Below are 18,678 nucleotides of genomic sequence, written 5' to 3' on the forward strand. Positions count from 1 at the left end.
TATTGTCGGTTGTAGTACATACTTTTATAATGATACTGTACAGTCTGTAGTCTCTAGTCTCATATATTGTCTGTATTACATGTTTTTTTTTCCTAACACCAGTCAGGAGTAATGCTCCTAATTTCACTGTATGCAGAAACACACAAAGACAATAAAGGCTTGTAATTCAATTCCATTTTAAAGTTTTATTTAGATATTTCAAATAAAGCCTAAAACATCATGGCTTTCAACTATTAAAGCTAAAAAAATGTTCTCATGCAAATACATCAGTTGACCACAAATGTGACCCTGGACCACAAAACCAGTCATAAGGTTAAATTTTACAAAACTGAGATGTATACATCATATAAAAGCTCAATAAATAGGCTTTCTATTGATGTATTGTTTGTTAGGATAGGACAATATTTGGCTGAGAGACATCTGTATGAAAATCAGGAATCTGAGGGTGCAAAAAAATCAAAATACTGATAAAATCACCTTTGAAGTTGTCCAAATTAGGTTCTTAACAATGCATTTTACTAATCAAAAATTACATTTTGATATATTTACAGTAGGAATTTTACAAAAAAATCTTCATGGAACATGATCTTTACATAATTTCCTAACGATTTTTGGCATAAAAGAAAAATCATAAATTTTGACCCATGCGATGTATTTTTGGCTATTGCTACAAATATACCCCAGCGACTTAAGACTGGTTTTGTGCTCCAGGGTCACAAATGTTGTTAATAAAATATAAAAAGTAAAGATAATGTATTAATAAAAAAAGTAACATTTAATAATGACTCAAAGCAAAATGATCATTAACTACTGAAAATAAAAGTGAAAACTAATGAGATTGATTTCTCTCCTACTAATTAACCAGTAGGAGTGGATATACATATACAGTACATGCCAGACCAGTATGTGTAAATCTGCCAGAGATATTCTGCATGACTGTGTATAACAGATGATTGAATAAAATGCTTCTCATGTGCAGTGCAATGATATGGTTATTTTCCAGGGTGGATCCTCTCATGTATTTTCAGATATGATGACTGACTAAATCTCTTGTTGCAGTGTGAGCATTTACTGTATAAGGTTTCTCTCCAGTGTGATTCATCTCATGTGTTTTCAAAAGAACTGACTGACTAAATCTCTTGTTGCAGTGTGAACACTCATAAGGTTTCTCTCCAGTGTGGATCCTCTCATGTATTTTCAGAGATGATGACTGAATAAATCTCTTGTTGCAGTGTGAACACTCATAAGGTTTCTCTCCAGTGTGGATCCTCTCATGCCTTTTCAAATGTTCTGACTGATTAAATCTCTTGTTGCAGTGTGAACACTTATAAGGTTTCTCTCCAGTGTGGATCCTCGCATGTATTTTCAGACATGCTGACCGAATAAATCTCTTGTTGCAGTGTGAACACTTGTAAGGTTTCTCTCCAGTGTGGATCATCTCATGCGTTTTCAAATGTACTGACTGACTAAAACTCTTGTTACAGTGTGAACATTTATACGATTTCTCTCCAGTTTTGTAATGATTTTTCTCCTCAACTTGACTTGATTCTTGATTCTCTTCTTTTTCTTTAATCAACTCTGAAATAAAATAAAAAGGGTTAATTTTCAGTAACTTGTTATAAGCTGAGAAACATGAACAAACTAACATTTGAGAGCAGTGCCAGTAAGTCCTACAGATGGTGGCACCAGAAGCAGATTTGGTAAAGCTGGGGTGTGGGATATCAATAATAAAGATAATTAAAGGGGTCATATGATGTGGTTTCCTTTGGAGTGTTACAAGCTGTTGGTGCCTAGATAAGATTTGTGAAGCTGCAAAGCCTAAAGTCTCAAAACCAAAGAGAAATTTATGATACAAGTTAAGACTTAGCCACAACTCCCTAAAATGGCTCGTTCAAACACCCCCCCCCCCCCCCCCACTTGTCCACGTCACGGTGTAAGTAGGTTAGCGTAACACATCCCATAAAAAAATATGAATATGACAAGAAAGAAGGCGTAACTTCACCGGCTGTAGTAGTGTTGCAGCGCCATGTTGAGGAGTCGCAGAACGTTTCATTGGAAAAGCAAACTTACTTGGTTTGGCCTTTCAAATGAGGACACGACTTGAAATCAGTGTTTAAGTTATATTTACAACTGTTCTGGAACAGTAAAATGCAAATATTTGAGTGGGTGATGCACATTTCAAGGAGGACTGTTTCCTGAACCTGGGAGAGCAGCTTACAATGCCAGATGTACACAAAGGGTTAGGCTATAAAGTAGGGCTGGACCAGAATATTCGATTATTCGATTATTCGAATATTCGTTCGGTGGGTTGGCATTCGATTTAAAATTTTGAGATTCGAATATTCTATTTTTTTCATACACTTTGCACCCCCCGCGAAACGGTTCTCATTCAGGCTTAAATATGAATGAAGATCAGACTGCTGCCACTAACACAGAGACAGCAAAAAAAAAAGAGAGAGAGAGAGATATTTGAGAGACACTACTAAAGTACAGTCGGGCTCACTTGAATGGTTGAAGCAAAACTAGGGCTGTGCTGTCACAATAACAACCGCGCCTCTGCGTTCAAATGCACACAGTAGGCTAAAGCTGACCGCTAAAATAATCACCTTGAATGTGTCAGAGGAAAAAGTAAGGAGATATTCAAATTATTTATTAATAAACTAATGTTTGACACAAATATAAAGTTGCCGATCCTGACTCGTCATCTGCTCACTGCTCAGCCTTTAATGCCTAAATGTATATTTATGGATTAGGCCTATAGCTAATGAAAGAGTTTTGTTTTAGATTTGAATTATTTAAATTAGTTCTTTACAGTTCCGGTGATATATTACTCTTACCTGTATAAGCAAAAATTAAGTTTCACATCGCACCAGCCTCCGTGTCCTGCAAAGCGCGCTTCAGCTTTACTCTCCGCACAAACGACTGGATATGCGCCTAATATAGGGTTGCCACCCGTCCCTTAAAATACGGAATCGTCCCGTATTTGAGAATGAAATTGCGCGTCCCGTTTTGAATCAATACGGGGCGGGTTTTGTCCCGTATTTTTTATAATTTTTTTAAAAGCAGCGTCTCATGCAAATAATCACTGCGGTAAAGCCAGCCGCGGTTCAGAAAAACATGGTCAAGCCAGCCGCGATTGATTTTAAATGTGTGCGCATATTACAGTGATTACGGTAGTTTCAGAAACATCACAGAGAATGCGCTTGCAGAGCGCTTTTCATTTAGACGCCCAGGACTGAGAGATAATACCAAAGAGTATAGAAGTACTATACTCTTTGATAATACTACAAAATGCTTGTGAATTTTTACTTACTTATTTATTTGCATTTCTGCTTTAATATCCGTTTTATTTATTGGTGTACTTGACGGTTCTTTTTTGAGAAATGGGACATTATTAGACTTTAGAGTCTAATAAGTAGAAAAAACAAATAATGATCAGTTCTTATTCAGGACGGCCCATATTATATGCAAAACTCATATGAAACCTTTTTACCGCAGCATTTTTGAGATATGGGACATGATTACATTTTAACGGGGTATATAGACCCCATTTCTAAAAAGTAGAAAAAAAACAATGATCAGTTCTTATTCAGGACGTCCCATATTATATGCACAACTCATATGAAACCTTTTTACTGCAGCATTTTGGAGATGACCCCCCCCCCAGCCCCCCCGAATGCGTCCCTTATTTTTGGGTATTAAAAGTGGTAACCCTAGCCTAATAGCACACATTTATCTAGGTTAAATGATTAAACTAATATTGTGATATGCTTCAAGTTTTTTATATCTATGGATTTTAATTTACAGTTTTTCTCAATTGCTTAAACACATTTCTTGAAATTATGCCTCTTATTTGCGAAACTCTAAACACAAATCCACAACTCCTAACTCAATTCCCCAAACTTCTTATATTGAGGTCAAAATGAAGCTCTCCACTCAAAACAACACAATCTTGCTGAAAAACCAAACTTTGCTCTCAGACATGACACACAAATCCTCAAAAACACACACACTACAACACAGTTTTACACACTGATGAGATAAATTCAAAACAATACTACCAAAACAATCCAAATAAAAAACTTTTCACATGATGAAAACAACAAATCTATGCCTTTGCAAGTGTTTTATTCCTTAATTTAATGTACTGTAGAGTACAGTACAAAACAGCAAACAACAACAAAATATAATTTTTCTGCCCAGAATCCTGTCTTTGGTCTGGGACAGGCCAAAGAACCTCTTCAGCATCACAGGCTAAATTAGCCCTGGCCAGGCAGCAGGGGTCAAATCCTCTTGCATGCCTGATCCAACCCTGGCACTCATCAACTAAAATATATGAGACTGCTTGTTTTCTCGCCCTTGCCCTTCCTCTGTCTCTTCCATGTTGTCGTTGTCATCCACCTTCTTCTCCTCCTCTTCCTCTTTCACCTCCTACTCTTCCTCTTCAAAATTACACATTACTGTATGTGGGATACTGATTGAAATAGACTGGATAGGATTCACAGTTACACTTGTACTGTACTAGTGGTCTGAGAAAAAAAATAAAAATGCATTACAGTGTCATTGTGAAACAGCAAAGAAAAAGAAATATGGGCACAAAGGTAAAAATAAAAATTAGAAAGTCTACTGTCAGATTTTGTAACTCCTGTGTTGTCCTCTGTCTATATACAGTATGCTTTCCAATTGAAGGTTCAAGAGATGCACCTTTGAGCTATTTCAGAGAACTGCTTTATCATTGGTTGATATACATTATCTTCATTAGTGAAAGTCAAGATTCACTTGAATAATTCATGGCAAATTTACAAAAAGTCTAATAGAAATGTGTAGAATATATGATTGACAGTTTATAACAACTAGATCAAAAATTTTGCATTTAGGTAATGACTTATACGATGAGCTAATGACTTGATGTTTTGAGGGGTCAAACTATTGCACAGAGAACTATATCATACATTTTGAGCAACATGACAATAGCAACTGATAATGTGGGAAACCGCAGACAAATGTATCTAATCAGTTGTATGAATGTACCAAAGCAATCACAACTTGATCAGAAGAATGAGAAGCTTTTTATGATGTGCACAAGAGACTAGATGATGTGGATGTTGAACAAGTAGTTTTGACAATTTCATTTCTGATCTGAGAAATGCACCAAAGTGACTGAGAAAAACTGTAAGCTGACTTTGGCTTCTTTTAGGTTCTGATTTGTGTGTGCTAAATTTTGACTCCTAGTGTTTCCACTTGGATAATTGTGTGCTAATTGAGCTCAAACTTCACAGATTGAGTGAACAATGTTGAATGCTTGTGCTTTCTAAATGACCACATGGTGTAAGCACTGAGAAATGTAGGGGTTTGTGTGTAGAGTTTTGCAGTAACAGTTCACCAAATATAACTCATGTGTCAAAGCAGGGAATAGTGTTTATTGTTTAGGGAAATGGGTGTGCTTTTTCAAAAATGGCGTTATAGTTTTGAAATTTTAGTTCAAAAGACTGGTTATAGTGTTTTAGCAATTGAGAAAAACTGTAAATCGTGATGACTTGAGAGTGCTAAATTGATCTGTTTGCCGCTGGCCGCTTGGTCGATACTTTAAAAAACAACAACTTGAATTTAACAAATAAAAAGTGTTACAAATATATTTCTAAAATATAGAGGTCGACCGATGTATCGGTTTTGCCGATTAATCGGCACCGATAGTTGATTGGCCGAACTATCGGTTATCGGCAAAAACCCTTGCCGATAGTTTTTCCGGGTTGTGTTCTTTGCTGAAGCACTCATGCTCCGCTGTCTTAGAGTAGAGGTTAAGCCCCAGACCAATGTTTAATGTCAGGATTGTTACCATATATTTGTATTGATTTATAGTCATATTTTTAGCCAGCAAAGTTGTAGATTTAAAGATGCAACGTGACAAAGCAAACTGTGTTCATTCAGCGGACAGAATCCTGCGAGTCACAGCGCGCCATAGTTTTACATTACGCCATATCTGTCCAAAATCATTGTTAATGTTCATAAAGACTTGACCCCGGGCTGTAAGATTGAGTATTGTGCATTTCAGCAAAATATTTGTATTTCTGTAGCGCTAATAATGTCTGTATGGTTTATATAGAACTATAATTTATGTTTTAGCCTTTTCTTCAGGCCCTTAAAGCATAGGCTTGCATCTTGTTACGCACTTCATTTCACAATGCCATTTTCCTGTTCTTATTCGATTTTAATAACTCTGATCAACAAAAATATATATTAGAAATTAAGATAAAAATTATACAAAACGAAATTCGTTTAAAGAGGGATTTTCCACAAATAAAAACGTACGAAGTGGTCAAAAATTGTGTCTGACCCTCTCAATTCTCCCGGCGTATTTTCGTCCTATTCATACCACGTCCGACATTTACAAATAACACAAACTTCTTTCGTAATTAATATATTAAACTGAAACAAAACACAAACAAATAATATTTAAACATAAATGTAAAACAGAAAAGACATTGTTTCTGAAATGGCTGCAATTAACGATATACACTGTAAAAAATTTCAGACCCCCCAAACTCAAAATTTTTTAGTGACTGATCACATCTAAACTTTTCAATTGGCCCAATTGGATATTCTGCTACTTGAATTTTATCAATTGTGGCAACAGTCTGTTAACATTGGCTCAATGAGAAATAATATATCGAGCCAATTGAAAAACAAATAAGTCTACCGAAGATGTTATTGGCCCAATTAAATATTTTAAATTGTGGTAGCATACATTTTTTGTTTTACCTAATTCAAATATGTATATCGGTAAATGTATATTGCTAAAACAACCTTACTGAATTGTTTATTCCCTGTTGTACCAAAAGAAAAGGAAAAAAAAAAAAATGATGATACATTGCCACATTTGAATCATTTTTTAATGAAATCTTCAACATAATATGAAAATAGTTTTAAATTATAAATACACAGTAAACTTTCTACAGTATAAAATGTAATAATTTATCTGAGATTACTTCAACCAATGTTCAGTGTATTGCCACTGAATATTACCATTCTCACAAAAGGTATTCTGAGCTCATGAAACTGCATCTTACCTACTTAAACATTAAACGAAATGAGCGTTAGTAATTAAAGACAGAATTTACATGTTTGGGTTAACTATCCATTTTAGTCCTTGCAGTACTCACGATGAGTGCATACAATAATCCAAAGAGTACAATAAATGCATTTCCTAAATTGTCAAGCTCCACCTCCTCTTCCAGCACAACGGAGACATTCAATCAATCAGTCACATTTAGTTATTCAGGGCTTTTAACAATACGGGTTGTGTCAAAGCAACTTTACAGTATTAAATAAGACAATAGTGTCAATAGTGCCAAAGTTCCTTGTTGCAGCAAACTCAGATTTGCATCTGGTTCCCATGGTCTTGCGCCAACGGCCGTCTAGGTGAGGAGTTCTTTACTGATGATCTGTCTCTGGGGCTGATCTAGTTGATTTGGTCTCTGCTGACATTCAGGGCTGTAGAGGTTGTCTCTAGGTGTTGATCCACCATCTGGGATGGGTACAGACTGGATCTGGCGGCTACTGTGACCTCGGAATAAATAAGAACAAAACAGACTAATATTAATGTAGAGGCCATTCTTCTTACAATGCAACAAGCACATCAGGTGTTATGGGAAGTGTTCCCAGTTCCAGTTGACCTAACATTCAGCACATTTGACATGTGCCACTGCTTACCATTTCAAGAAGTTCCATTTTCATTGCAGTTGTGTGGTTCTCCAATGGCTTGGTATTCTGCAAAAACAAAGTATAAAATAGCAATGTCAATACTAAGTCTACATCCGAGCCATGTCTCATGGCAGTTCTCAAGAAAGCAACTCCTCACAAATTACATCTAAGAACTAATAGTATTTGGCATTAATATGAAACTAAGATTCACTAAAGATAAATACTCACTGTGAAATTACACATGATTAATTCAGCTCAAAGTGACATGAATGCATTTAACCTGCAGTTACACATGCAAAATAATATTTTGATATTTTAAACACAAAATGTTGAATACTAATATTTGTAATTATGTTAAACGTGAAATTAAAACCGCCAGTAGGTGTCAGTAAGTCCATATTTATAAGTGAGTCATTGCGATTGAACCGAATCATTTAAAGGTTGATTCATTCAAGAATCAAACACCGTCATATTGCACAGACACGCAAACCAGTGCCCTGGCTGTGTTTGGAAAGATTTTTGTTGGCGAAATAAAGTAAAAACAGGCATTATTGTGTCTAAAATGCAAGTCCTTTAATATTAACTTCTTGTTTATTGAACTGTTGTATAAAACCAATATCAAATTTGCAATCATGCGGCTTTTTGGCGGAAAACGTGGCACTCTTCGCGTGATACTGATTTTGAAATTACTTAAATACATTTTCTCCCCCTCCCCATATCATATGTGCTCAATCTACATGCATTTTAATAGACTAATCATGCAGTGACAAAACGCACTGTAAACGCGCTTCCTCACTAACTTTAGTCTAACTTAATCTTCATCACACATAACGTTAATGTATTCGTGCAGTGCACTCTGTCAGGCGTGTTTTTTGTTTTTTGCGATATACAGGATAATGTGAAAGCCCACATTGATAAAACAAGATTATCAAAGACAATAACGTTAACGTTATATGTCGCACACCCCTTACCTTACCCAAGAGGTAAATGCGTGAATTCACAGTTATTCGGCAAAATACAATGTAATGTACGTGACTCATGACTTAACAAATACAAAGCTCAGTACTCACCATAACTTTAAGGATAGAAAATCCGTCTGTAAATGATGTTCTGTCTCCCTCAGCATCGTCTCAGCTTTTTCGTTCTCCCGCTCACAGGAATTTGAATTCACTCCACCAACGGTTTCTGTCATGCGCATTCGTATTGGCCTTTTCTGCTGCAAAGCTTGTTCGGCTAAAACAGATTTTTCACTTCTGCTTGGTAGATTGGCTGAGCACATTTTAATATGTTTGGCGAATATATATTTTTAATTTTAACTTCAGACCTTCAGCTAAAATTACTTCAATGCATTATTTTGTTTGGGGATAATTATTGGGAAGCAATTAATTGAGTCAATATTTATTTGTCAGTTTCCACAATTTTTCAAAAACGAAATTTTTTACAGTGTACATAGCAGGCTCATATTTGTGTCTGTGGTTCGTCATACAAGTGTAAATAAACATTTTAAATGTTCTCCGAAATAAAAGGTATTCAAATACCAAATGGGGGATTGAGTGTAATACACCAATATGCAGATGATACAACTTTTACAGTTAGGGATATAGAACAGTCCGAACAGTCATTGCGATCCATTGTTTTCCTATGGTTTACATTGACCGCTCTCCCTCTCGTTACGTCACTACCGGTTTGCCAGTTTTTCAGATGCGGAAGTAAAATTCTCTCACAAAAACGACTCTAGAAGCCTTAATAGTGATTCTTAATAGAAATCTTGGAAAGTGATTCCAATCCTCAGAGGAGAAAGAACGACTGCGGGTAAGTTGCTGCTTAAATACTATTTTAATAGGCGAACGTTACATTGAGCTGCAGTTAAAAGCACTCGTTTGAATTTATTAATTTATTCGTTTCTGTTTGCTTTGTGCTGCTGTTAAAAGCACTCTGTCGTTGGATTCGTTCATTTATTCGTTTCTGTTTACATTGATCTGCTGTTAAAAGCACTCTGTCGTTGGACTCGTTGATTTATTCGTTTCTGTTTACATTGATCTGCTGTTAAAAGCACTCTGTCGTTGGACTCGTTCATTTATTCGTTTCTGTTTACATTGATCTGCTGTTAAAAGCACTCTGTCGTTGGATTCGTTCATTTATTCGTTTCGGTTTACATTGCGCTGTGGTTAAAAGCACTCTTATATTTATTTAACTAGGGTATTCGTTTATATTTACATTAAGCTGCTGTTAGTTAAGCACTTGTTGTTCTGTTATTTGCCTTGCTAGTGGTTTCTGCGTTTAATAGTAGTTTTGATTGTGCTTATTAAAATTCAAAACTGAGCGGACGGCCAAGGGAAGCTTTGATTATTCATATCGCGCCCTTCCAAGGGAAGCTTTGGTTATTCATATCGTGCCCTTCCAGAGCAATTAGAAGTGCGAAGTTTGTTGCATTTAAGTTTCGATTAGAGCCATTTTGCGTGCGTGCAATACATTTGCGGCTGACTGAGCCCAGGAGGCGTCCCTAGCTGTTTCAGTAAAGCTTTGTTTGGTTGTGTATTTAACGGTGTCACACCAGCTGACGCTGAAGCGTCAGCGGAAGCGTTCAGCCTCCTCGCGTGAAGACCGACAAGAGTAAAGACTGCGACTTTTCCTGCGCGACTTATCCGAGCAACGACACCGACAACTCACTTAAGTACTCCTTTCCTTTTTCTCACTCTTCTTTCTGTCCTTCTCTATCATGTGTTTCCAACTCATTCCGGTGCTCTCTACACACCGCACTAACATCACACGCTCACGCCGACGCAATCTCTCTAACCTGCGTCCAATACACACCTCTTCCACTGAACCTTTCTCTTTCACGGTTGGACTTTGGAACTGTCGATCAGCTGTCAACAAAGCAGACTTCATTTCGGCATTTTCCTTGCAATCTGGCCTGAGCATCCTAGGTTTGACTGAGACCTGGATACGTCCAGATGACTCTGTAACCCCAGCTGCTCTATCTAATAAATTCTCCTTCTCTCACACCCCTCGTCAGACTGGAAGGGGTGGGGGTACGGGACTTCTGATTTCCAACAACTGGAAATACTCAACCCATTCTCCTCTATGCAATTATAACTCATTTGAATCTCATACAATCACTATAACATCTCCTATCAAACTCCATGTTGTGGTCATTTACCGCCCTCCTAGTCAACTTGGCATCTTCTTAGAAGAGCTAGATGGGCTGCTATCCTCTTTTCCAGAAGATGGCAGCCCACTTCTAGTCTTTGGAGATTTTAACATGCATCTGGACAAACCCTATGCTGCAGACTTCCATTCACTTCTTGCTTCATTTGACCTAAAACACACTACCACTGCATACACTCATAAATCCGGCAACCAACTTGATCTCATCTACACACGAAACTGTACTTCAGACGACATTGTGGTCAAACCCCTTCACATCTCTGACCATTTCTTCATTACACTAAACCTACATCTTGCTACTTGTGCACCCCCACCCCCCCTACCCGTTACTTTTAGACGAAACCTACGCTCTCTCTCACCCTCCCATCTCTCTTCATCAATATCCTCCTCTCTTCCCTCTCCTACCCACTTCACATCTCTGGATACTAATGCAGCAACCGACACGTTATGTTCCACTCTTACTTCTTGCCTAGATGAAATATACCCTCTCTCCTCCAGGCCAGCACGGGCTGCTCCTTCCAACCCTTGGCTATCCGATGTTCTTCGTGAGCATCGGTCCAAACTTAGGGCAGCTGAGAGAAAATGGCACAAATCTAAGGATCCATCTGACTTGAGTATGTATCAGTCTCTGCTGTCATCTTTCTCTACCCATGTCCATACTGCCAAATCTTCATACTTCCACAACAAGATCAACAATGCTCCGGACACACGCAACCTTTTCAAAACTTTTAATTCACTGCTCTGTCCCCCTCCACCACCTCCCACCACTTCTATAACAGCTGATGATTTTGCCACATTTTTTACAGACAAAACTACATCTATCAGTAATAAGTTCTCAGCTCCACACATACAGGAACTAAAACTGACCACACCCACGGCTGAAACTCCCCTCTTCTCCTTCCATCCCCTTTCTGAGGCAGAAGTAACCAAACTTCTCCTCTCCAGCCATCCGACGACATGTCCTTTAGACCCCATCCCCTCACACCTTATCCAAGCAATCTCCCCTACAATCCTACCAGCGCTCACACACATCATCAACACATCTCTTCTCACAGGCACTTTCCCCACTACATTTAAGCAGGCCCGGGTAACCCCACTGCTCAAAAAACCTACACTTAACACTTCACTCATAGACAACTATAGACCTGTCTCTCTCCTTCCGTTCATAGCAAAAACATTGGAACGAGCTGTTTTCAACCAGCTATCTTTATTTCTCTCACAGAACAACCTATTGGATGCTAACCAGTCAGGGTTCAAGAGTGGCCATTCAACTGAGACGGCACTACTGTCTGTCACTGAAGCCCTGCGGATTGCAAAAGCTGATTCCAAATCATCAGTACTCATCTTACTGGACCTTTCTGCAGCATTTGACACGGTAAATCACCAGATCCTTCTGTCTACCCTCTCATCGTTGGGCATCACAGGGACTTCACTTCGCTGGTTCGAATCCTACCTCTCTGGTAGGTCTTTCAGAGTGGCCTGGGGAGGGGAGGTTTCCAAAACTCATCAACTGGTCACTGGGGTTCCTCAGGGATCAGTTCTTGGACCCCTCCTCTTCTCCATATACACTACATCTCTGGGCCCCGTCATACAGGCACATGGCTTCTCCTACCATTGCTATGCTGATGACACACAGCTCTATCTTTCTTTCAAACCAGATGATCCATCAGTAGCTGCAAGGATCTCTGGCTGCCTGGCGGATATCTCTGCATGGATGAAGGATCACCATCTTCAGCTCAATCTAGCTAAAACTGAGCTCCTTGTCTTTCCCGCCACTCCAACTTTACAACATGACTTCTCCATCCAATTAGGTTCATCAACAATTACCCCATCGACTTCAGCCAGAAATCTTGGTGTAATCTTTGATGACCAATTGACTTTTAAAGAACACATAGCTAAAACTGCTCGATCCTGCAGGTTTGCATTGCACAACATCAGAAAGATCAGGCCCTTCCTAACAGAGCATGCTGCACAACTCCTCGTCCAGGCCCTGGTCATTTCCAGGCTGGACTATTGCAATGCTCTTTTAGCTGGTCTTCCAGCATGTACAATCAGGCCTCTACAAATGATTCAGAATGCAGCAGCACGACTCGTCTTCAATGAGCCCAAGAAGGCCCATGTCACACCTCTCTTCATATCCCTGCACTGGCTACCGGTTACAGCACGCATCAAATTCAAGACACTGATGCTGGCCTATAGGACAGCCACCGGCTCATCACCGGCCTACCTCCATTCACTACTACGCATCTACACTCCCTCCAGAAGTCTGAGATCCTCTAGTGAAAGACGCCTTATTGTACCACCACAGAGAGGCACGAAATCACTTTCCAAAACATTCTCCTTCAATGTCCCTGCCTGGTGGAATGATCTTCCCACCCCCATCCGAAACGCTGACTCCATTACTGTCTTCAAGCGACTGCTGAAAACCCATCTTTTTCGACACTATCTGACTATCTGAAAAAAAAAAAAAAAAAAAAATTCTTCTCCTCTCTTTCCTGATCTTCCCTTTCTAGCCCGTACTCATCTAACAACGCCTGACATATGGTATTTTTGAGCACTTCCTATGTCGATCTGCCTCCTTAGGATGAATCATTTGTTGTATTCCCAATTGTAAGTCGCTTTGGATAAAAGCGTCTGCTAAATGAATAAATGTAAATGTAAATGTAAATGTTAATAGCGTATTTTGAAGTATATTTTAAAGAAAATCTGGTTCCTACATTATTTTTCTATACATCAATTCACCGGAGTCTCTAACCTGCAATATGCACTTTAAGCTAAGAGTAAGTATCGGGGTTGACCTCGTTACTATGAATGATGTCTGCATGCTTATTAACTATGCGCACAGTGATTGGCTGATAGGGGAGGGGTTTCTGTCAGAGATACATTCATAGAAACATTGTATTGTCATATTCAAATAAAAGTGAAAAAAAGGTAGCCATATTCAAATAAAGATTTTAAAATGCAGGTTAAGTTTCACTAATTAAACAAGTATATGTTCAGATAATTGTCAGCGTCTTACAATGAGAGGACATACATATAAACAACAACCTTTTAATAAACAGAGTAGAAAAATCATGGCTGATAATAATACATGCAAACGTAAAAGAAAACCAAACTGGATGCAAGAACAGCTTCTTGTCCAACTTGTTAATGAAAACAAGGATATAATCAAAGGAAAATTTGTAGTTGAGATAACCTCCTAAACCAAAAAAAAAAAAAAAAAGATGCGTGGGAAAACAAATGTGTGCAAATAAATGCAGCATGTTTCTAAACTGTTTACGTTCTTAGGCAGACTGTGGGCAACATCCTTTCCAGCCCTGCTGGAAAAAAACAAAAACAACAGCAAAAAAAACAAAAAAACAATAGAAACCATCACAGAATTTAAAGAGTTTTTACTGGGTGTAATAGGATTTGTACTGGTTTTAATTAGGGTTGGGTACCGAAACCCATGTAACCGGTATGTACCGGACCGAAACAGAACGCGAATTTCGGTGCCCCATTTCGATGCCACTTAAGTGCCTGAACTGTCGATTGAAATATTTGTTTTCTGGTGCTATGATACGAATGTAGAAGCATTAATTCATCAACATGCATGATCGCTAGTTAAATATAAATACTGCATTCATGGGGTGTCAGAATGATCGGAAAAAATATTTCCTGAATGAGAAAACTCACATGAATGTCGGAAAGCTTTGATGATACAAGTCCAAGACATCTTTGTAGTTACTGTCCAGTTTCACATTTCAAACTAAAAGCACAAATCACCAGGAAATGAAACCATCCAAGAAGCGTGTGAATGTAGCAACTATAGTTACACTTGCTCTGACTGCAGCAGGTGGTTTTGCCGTTAGCTTAGCTAGCTACATTAAACACGCTTAACTTAAAATGCCAAAAACTAAACATTCGAAAGTGTGGCTATATTTCACAAGAAATGATTCAGAGACTGCGACGAGCAGCAAATGTTTTACAGCAGTTGCGTGTGAAGGGGAAAACACATCAAACCTAATGAAACATTTGATGTTATGTGGAATAAACTTGAAAGCAGAGGGATGCACCGTGTTTGACAGTTTGTATCAGCTGGAGATGTGTCATATTTTGCCAGAGACGGCAATTATGTGATGCGATGTAGGAAAACCCAACACATGGTGAAATTTTACATTTTTTAGGTATGAAAGCTGAGTTCAGGCCCCTTTCAAAAACTTTAATTTTTTACATAACCTATATTATGGCTATCTTAGGTTGGCTGATAGCGATGATTTTCAGGAATGGGACACAAATCATGCAAATGAAGTGTTCAGGTGTAGCAACCTGCCCCAATTCACCAATCCTAATCCAATCATCATAACTGCTCAAAGACTGGGCAGAGGCACCAAGAGCCATTACAAACAAAAGGTGACATCTCAGTCATCTGGCTCATTTGACTTACAAAGAGAACAGGAACATCTTGCTACAAACTCTGTTTAAGAGAATCATTTATCTTACGTCATCATATTTGCCTTAAATGTCAAATACAATGTACTTTACCTTAGTATTTCATGTGATGCTATGTCAGAACATAAAATCAGCATATTTTAAACAGATTCTTAAATCCCACAGTTGGAAAAATAATGTGTTAAATGTTACTTACATGCACACTCTTTTCGTGGAAACAGCATGAATTCCACACATCAGAGCACACTGTACAAAAAAAAAAATTGCATTCATATTAATAAACAAAGGATTACTTATTAGAATTTATTTTACTTTTTTATTGTTATCAAATATGAAGCATAGTCAAGCATAGCCATCTCATAGTCATACCTCAAACATTTAAGGTCTCTCACACTTGAAAAAATTAACACTGGGTAATTCTGAACCATGGAATCATGGAAAATCTTATTTTACATTTTACATCATTCATAATTTACCTCAAGAGTGAACAATGAACCCTGGTCATTCATAATCTGGTGTGTCACACTGTACAGTCTTAATCCCTGGATAACTATTATTTGCATACTTGCAGTGTAAACAGTAATGAATAGATAAACACAAAACTATATTTATTTTTTGACCATTGAAAATAGGTAGGATACTAAATTTGGAGCTGCACTTAGATCTCAATATCTCTGAGATAAAACAATATCAAGTTTCCAGAAGCTAAGTTTCTTAAGAACCAGAATCTAAAATTATATTACTACTTCTTCAGTTGCAAACGCACAAATTTATGAGACTCAAGCAGGTATGTTCAACAACATACAATTCTTTTTTTTTTTTTTTTTTTTTTTTTTTTTTGGATGTATCACCTGTAAATAGTATATTTGTTGGCAATAAAAAAAAAAAAAAAACATACAATTCTAATTTCAACATTATTTCTTATACAGACATTGTTCTTTAAATAAAATAAGCATCAGCTGTACACAAAGTGACCAACATTTGGTTTTCAACCACTGAAAATGGGTAACATTGGACACGGAGCCTCATTGAGATCCCCATATCTCTGAGACTGAATGATGTCGGGCCTTGAAAATTAAGATTCCAAAAGAAAAGTTTATTATCAACTAGAATCTAAAACCATACTGCGATATCTTTTATACTTCTTGAGTTATAGGCACCAAACTTTGAAAAAAGAATATTTATGGCACTCAGACTGGTATATTCAATGCATTTGTCTTGACAGAAAGAAATGAGATACAATCCTAGTTTTACCATTATTTGTTTTTCAGACATTCCTCTTTAAAAGAAAATAATTGGTTTTTGACCACTGAAAATGTGTAAATTCTAACAATTTACTCTTGGTGCCACATTGAAATTACAATATCTCTGGAACCGAATCTCATAGGGCTTTAAAAACGAAGTTGCCACAAGGAAAGTTGGTTAAGGCCCCATATCTAAAAGGGAATTTAGATATCTTTAATATTTCTTGAATTACAGGCATGGAGAAAAACTCAAACATTTGAGCTAGGGACGTTTTAGAAATTTGGTTGCTTTGACACGGAAGATTAATCTATTATTAAATTACACCAGTGGTTCTCAACCTTTTTTGGGCCACCGCCCCCCTACCCATTATTCAGGTCCCTCACCGCCCCCCATCAAATAAATCATAGTCTAATTGTCCTCACTAAATATTAAAGTTGATTATTATTAGTATTTTGTGTTTATAATAAGGACTGTTATTGTATTTATAGTAATTCAAATGTATGGGGTCATCACAATTTTTACTTAATTCAAGGATGCATTGAATTGATCAAAAAAAGACAGTGATGTACTTTTTTACAGTAAATTATATATATATATATATATATATATATAAAACAGTAATAACATTCATTTACAGAGTTTTTAAGCAAATTGTTGATTTTCATTGCTACAGCTTCAGTGTTGGTGATGCTGATATACTTTATTGCCCCAAATTTAAAAAGACTAAATAAAAATTCTTGTTTAGAACATCCAAAAGGACATTTTTACATAAGTGATTTTAGTTTGTTCTTCCATTTCTGGAACTCTTGAACTCCCTTTTTACTGTTGTGATATGTTAGGATATTTTCAATTAGCTTTCAGTAAAAAAAAAAAAATTATCCCTTGGAAAATACCCTCCTTTTTGAGAATTTATTGAATTATTGAAATGAGATAGTAGACATGGTTAATTTTGTGGGTAATACCACATTTACAAATGCAAATGGAAGAAATTTAAACTCTACTTTACTATATTTCACAATTTTTAGAATATTTCAAAGTTTGCTTACAAATACCTTAAAGAAAACTAAGTACAACACTGAAAGTTGGGATGTTTTGTAAAATGATAAAATCTATGATTTGTTAATTCTATTTAACTTTTATTTAATTGACAACATTACAAAGAAAAGATTTCCAAAGTTTTCACTGACCAACTAACATGTATTTTATTAAATATAAACATTTTTTTTAAGAAACAAAAGTGCAACACACTCCAAAACAATTGGGACAGAAGAAAAATAAAAGTGAAAAGCTTATAGAATAAGCTAAACTGTTTTGAAACAGTTGACAGGAACCAGGTGAATTGGTAATAGGTGAGGGGATCATCTTTGGGTATAAAAGGAGGTTCTCAGTCTTTGCAAGCAAAGCTAGATCGTGGCTCAAAATTTGTTTATATTAACAAAAATATGTTGGCCAGTGTAAACATTGGAATTTGTTTCTTTGTACTTCAGTCAATTAAATAAATGTTAAAGAGAACAAATTACCTATTCTTGATTTTATGGCATTCAGCATGATTTCTGAAAGATCATGTGACACTGAAAGCTAGAGTAATGAAGCTTAGCATAAGAGGAAAACACTTTTTAAAATATATTCAATTAAAAAGCTTTTTTTAATGGTATTTTTTTAAACAAATAAATGCAACCTTTTTTATTCATCCATTAAAAAAATCGTATTTGCCTTTTTTAATAGTAGTGTATATTTTATTTATAATATATAGGCTTATTTTAAAAGCATGTAACCTATCTATAACCCATAACACAGCCCACATTAACCCATACATAATTTTATTTCAAATATGAGTCACACTAGTCCGAATATTTCGTCCGAATTTTTCGCACGTAAAAAATAAATACCTCACGTAATGTTAATCACACTTGCACACTGCCTCCTTAATTTTCGTCCATCATAAAAAAAAAAAAATTCGGATCGGGTTTGATTTTTTGTTTTTTTTCGCATCTGTAGCAAGCATTTTGAGAGGTGTTTTGACAGTTCAGAGCCACCGTACAAGCGAACGCCAAAGTCCAGAATTGCGTCTGTTAAATTCATTCCCCTTGTCCCGCAGCACAAAGCACTGTAAAGGTCATTGTACGCTGAGTT

Source organism: Garra rufa, chromosome 21 (genome assembly GCF_049309525.1).
Source record: "Garra rufa chromosome 21, GarRuf1.0, whole genome shotgun sequence".
Lineage (NCBI taxonomy): Eukaryota > Metazoa > Chordata > Actinopteri > Cypriniformes > Cyprinidae > Garra > Garra rufa.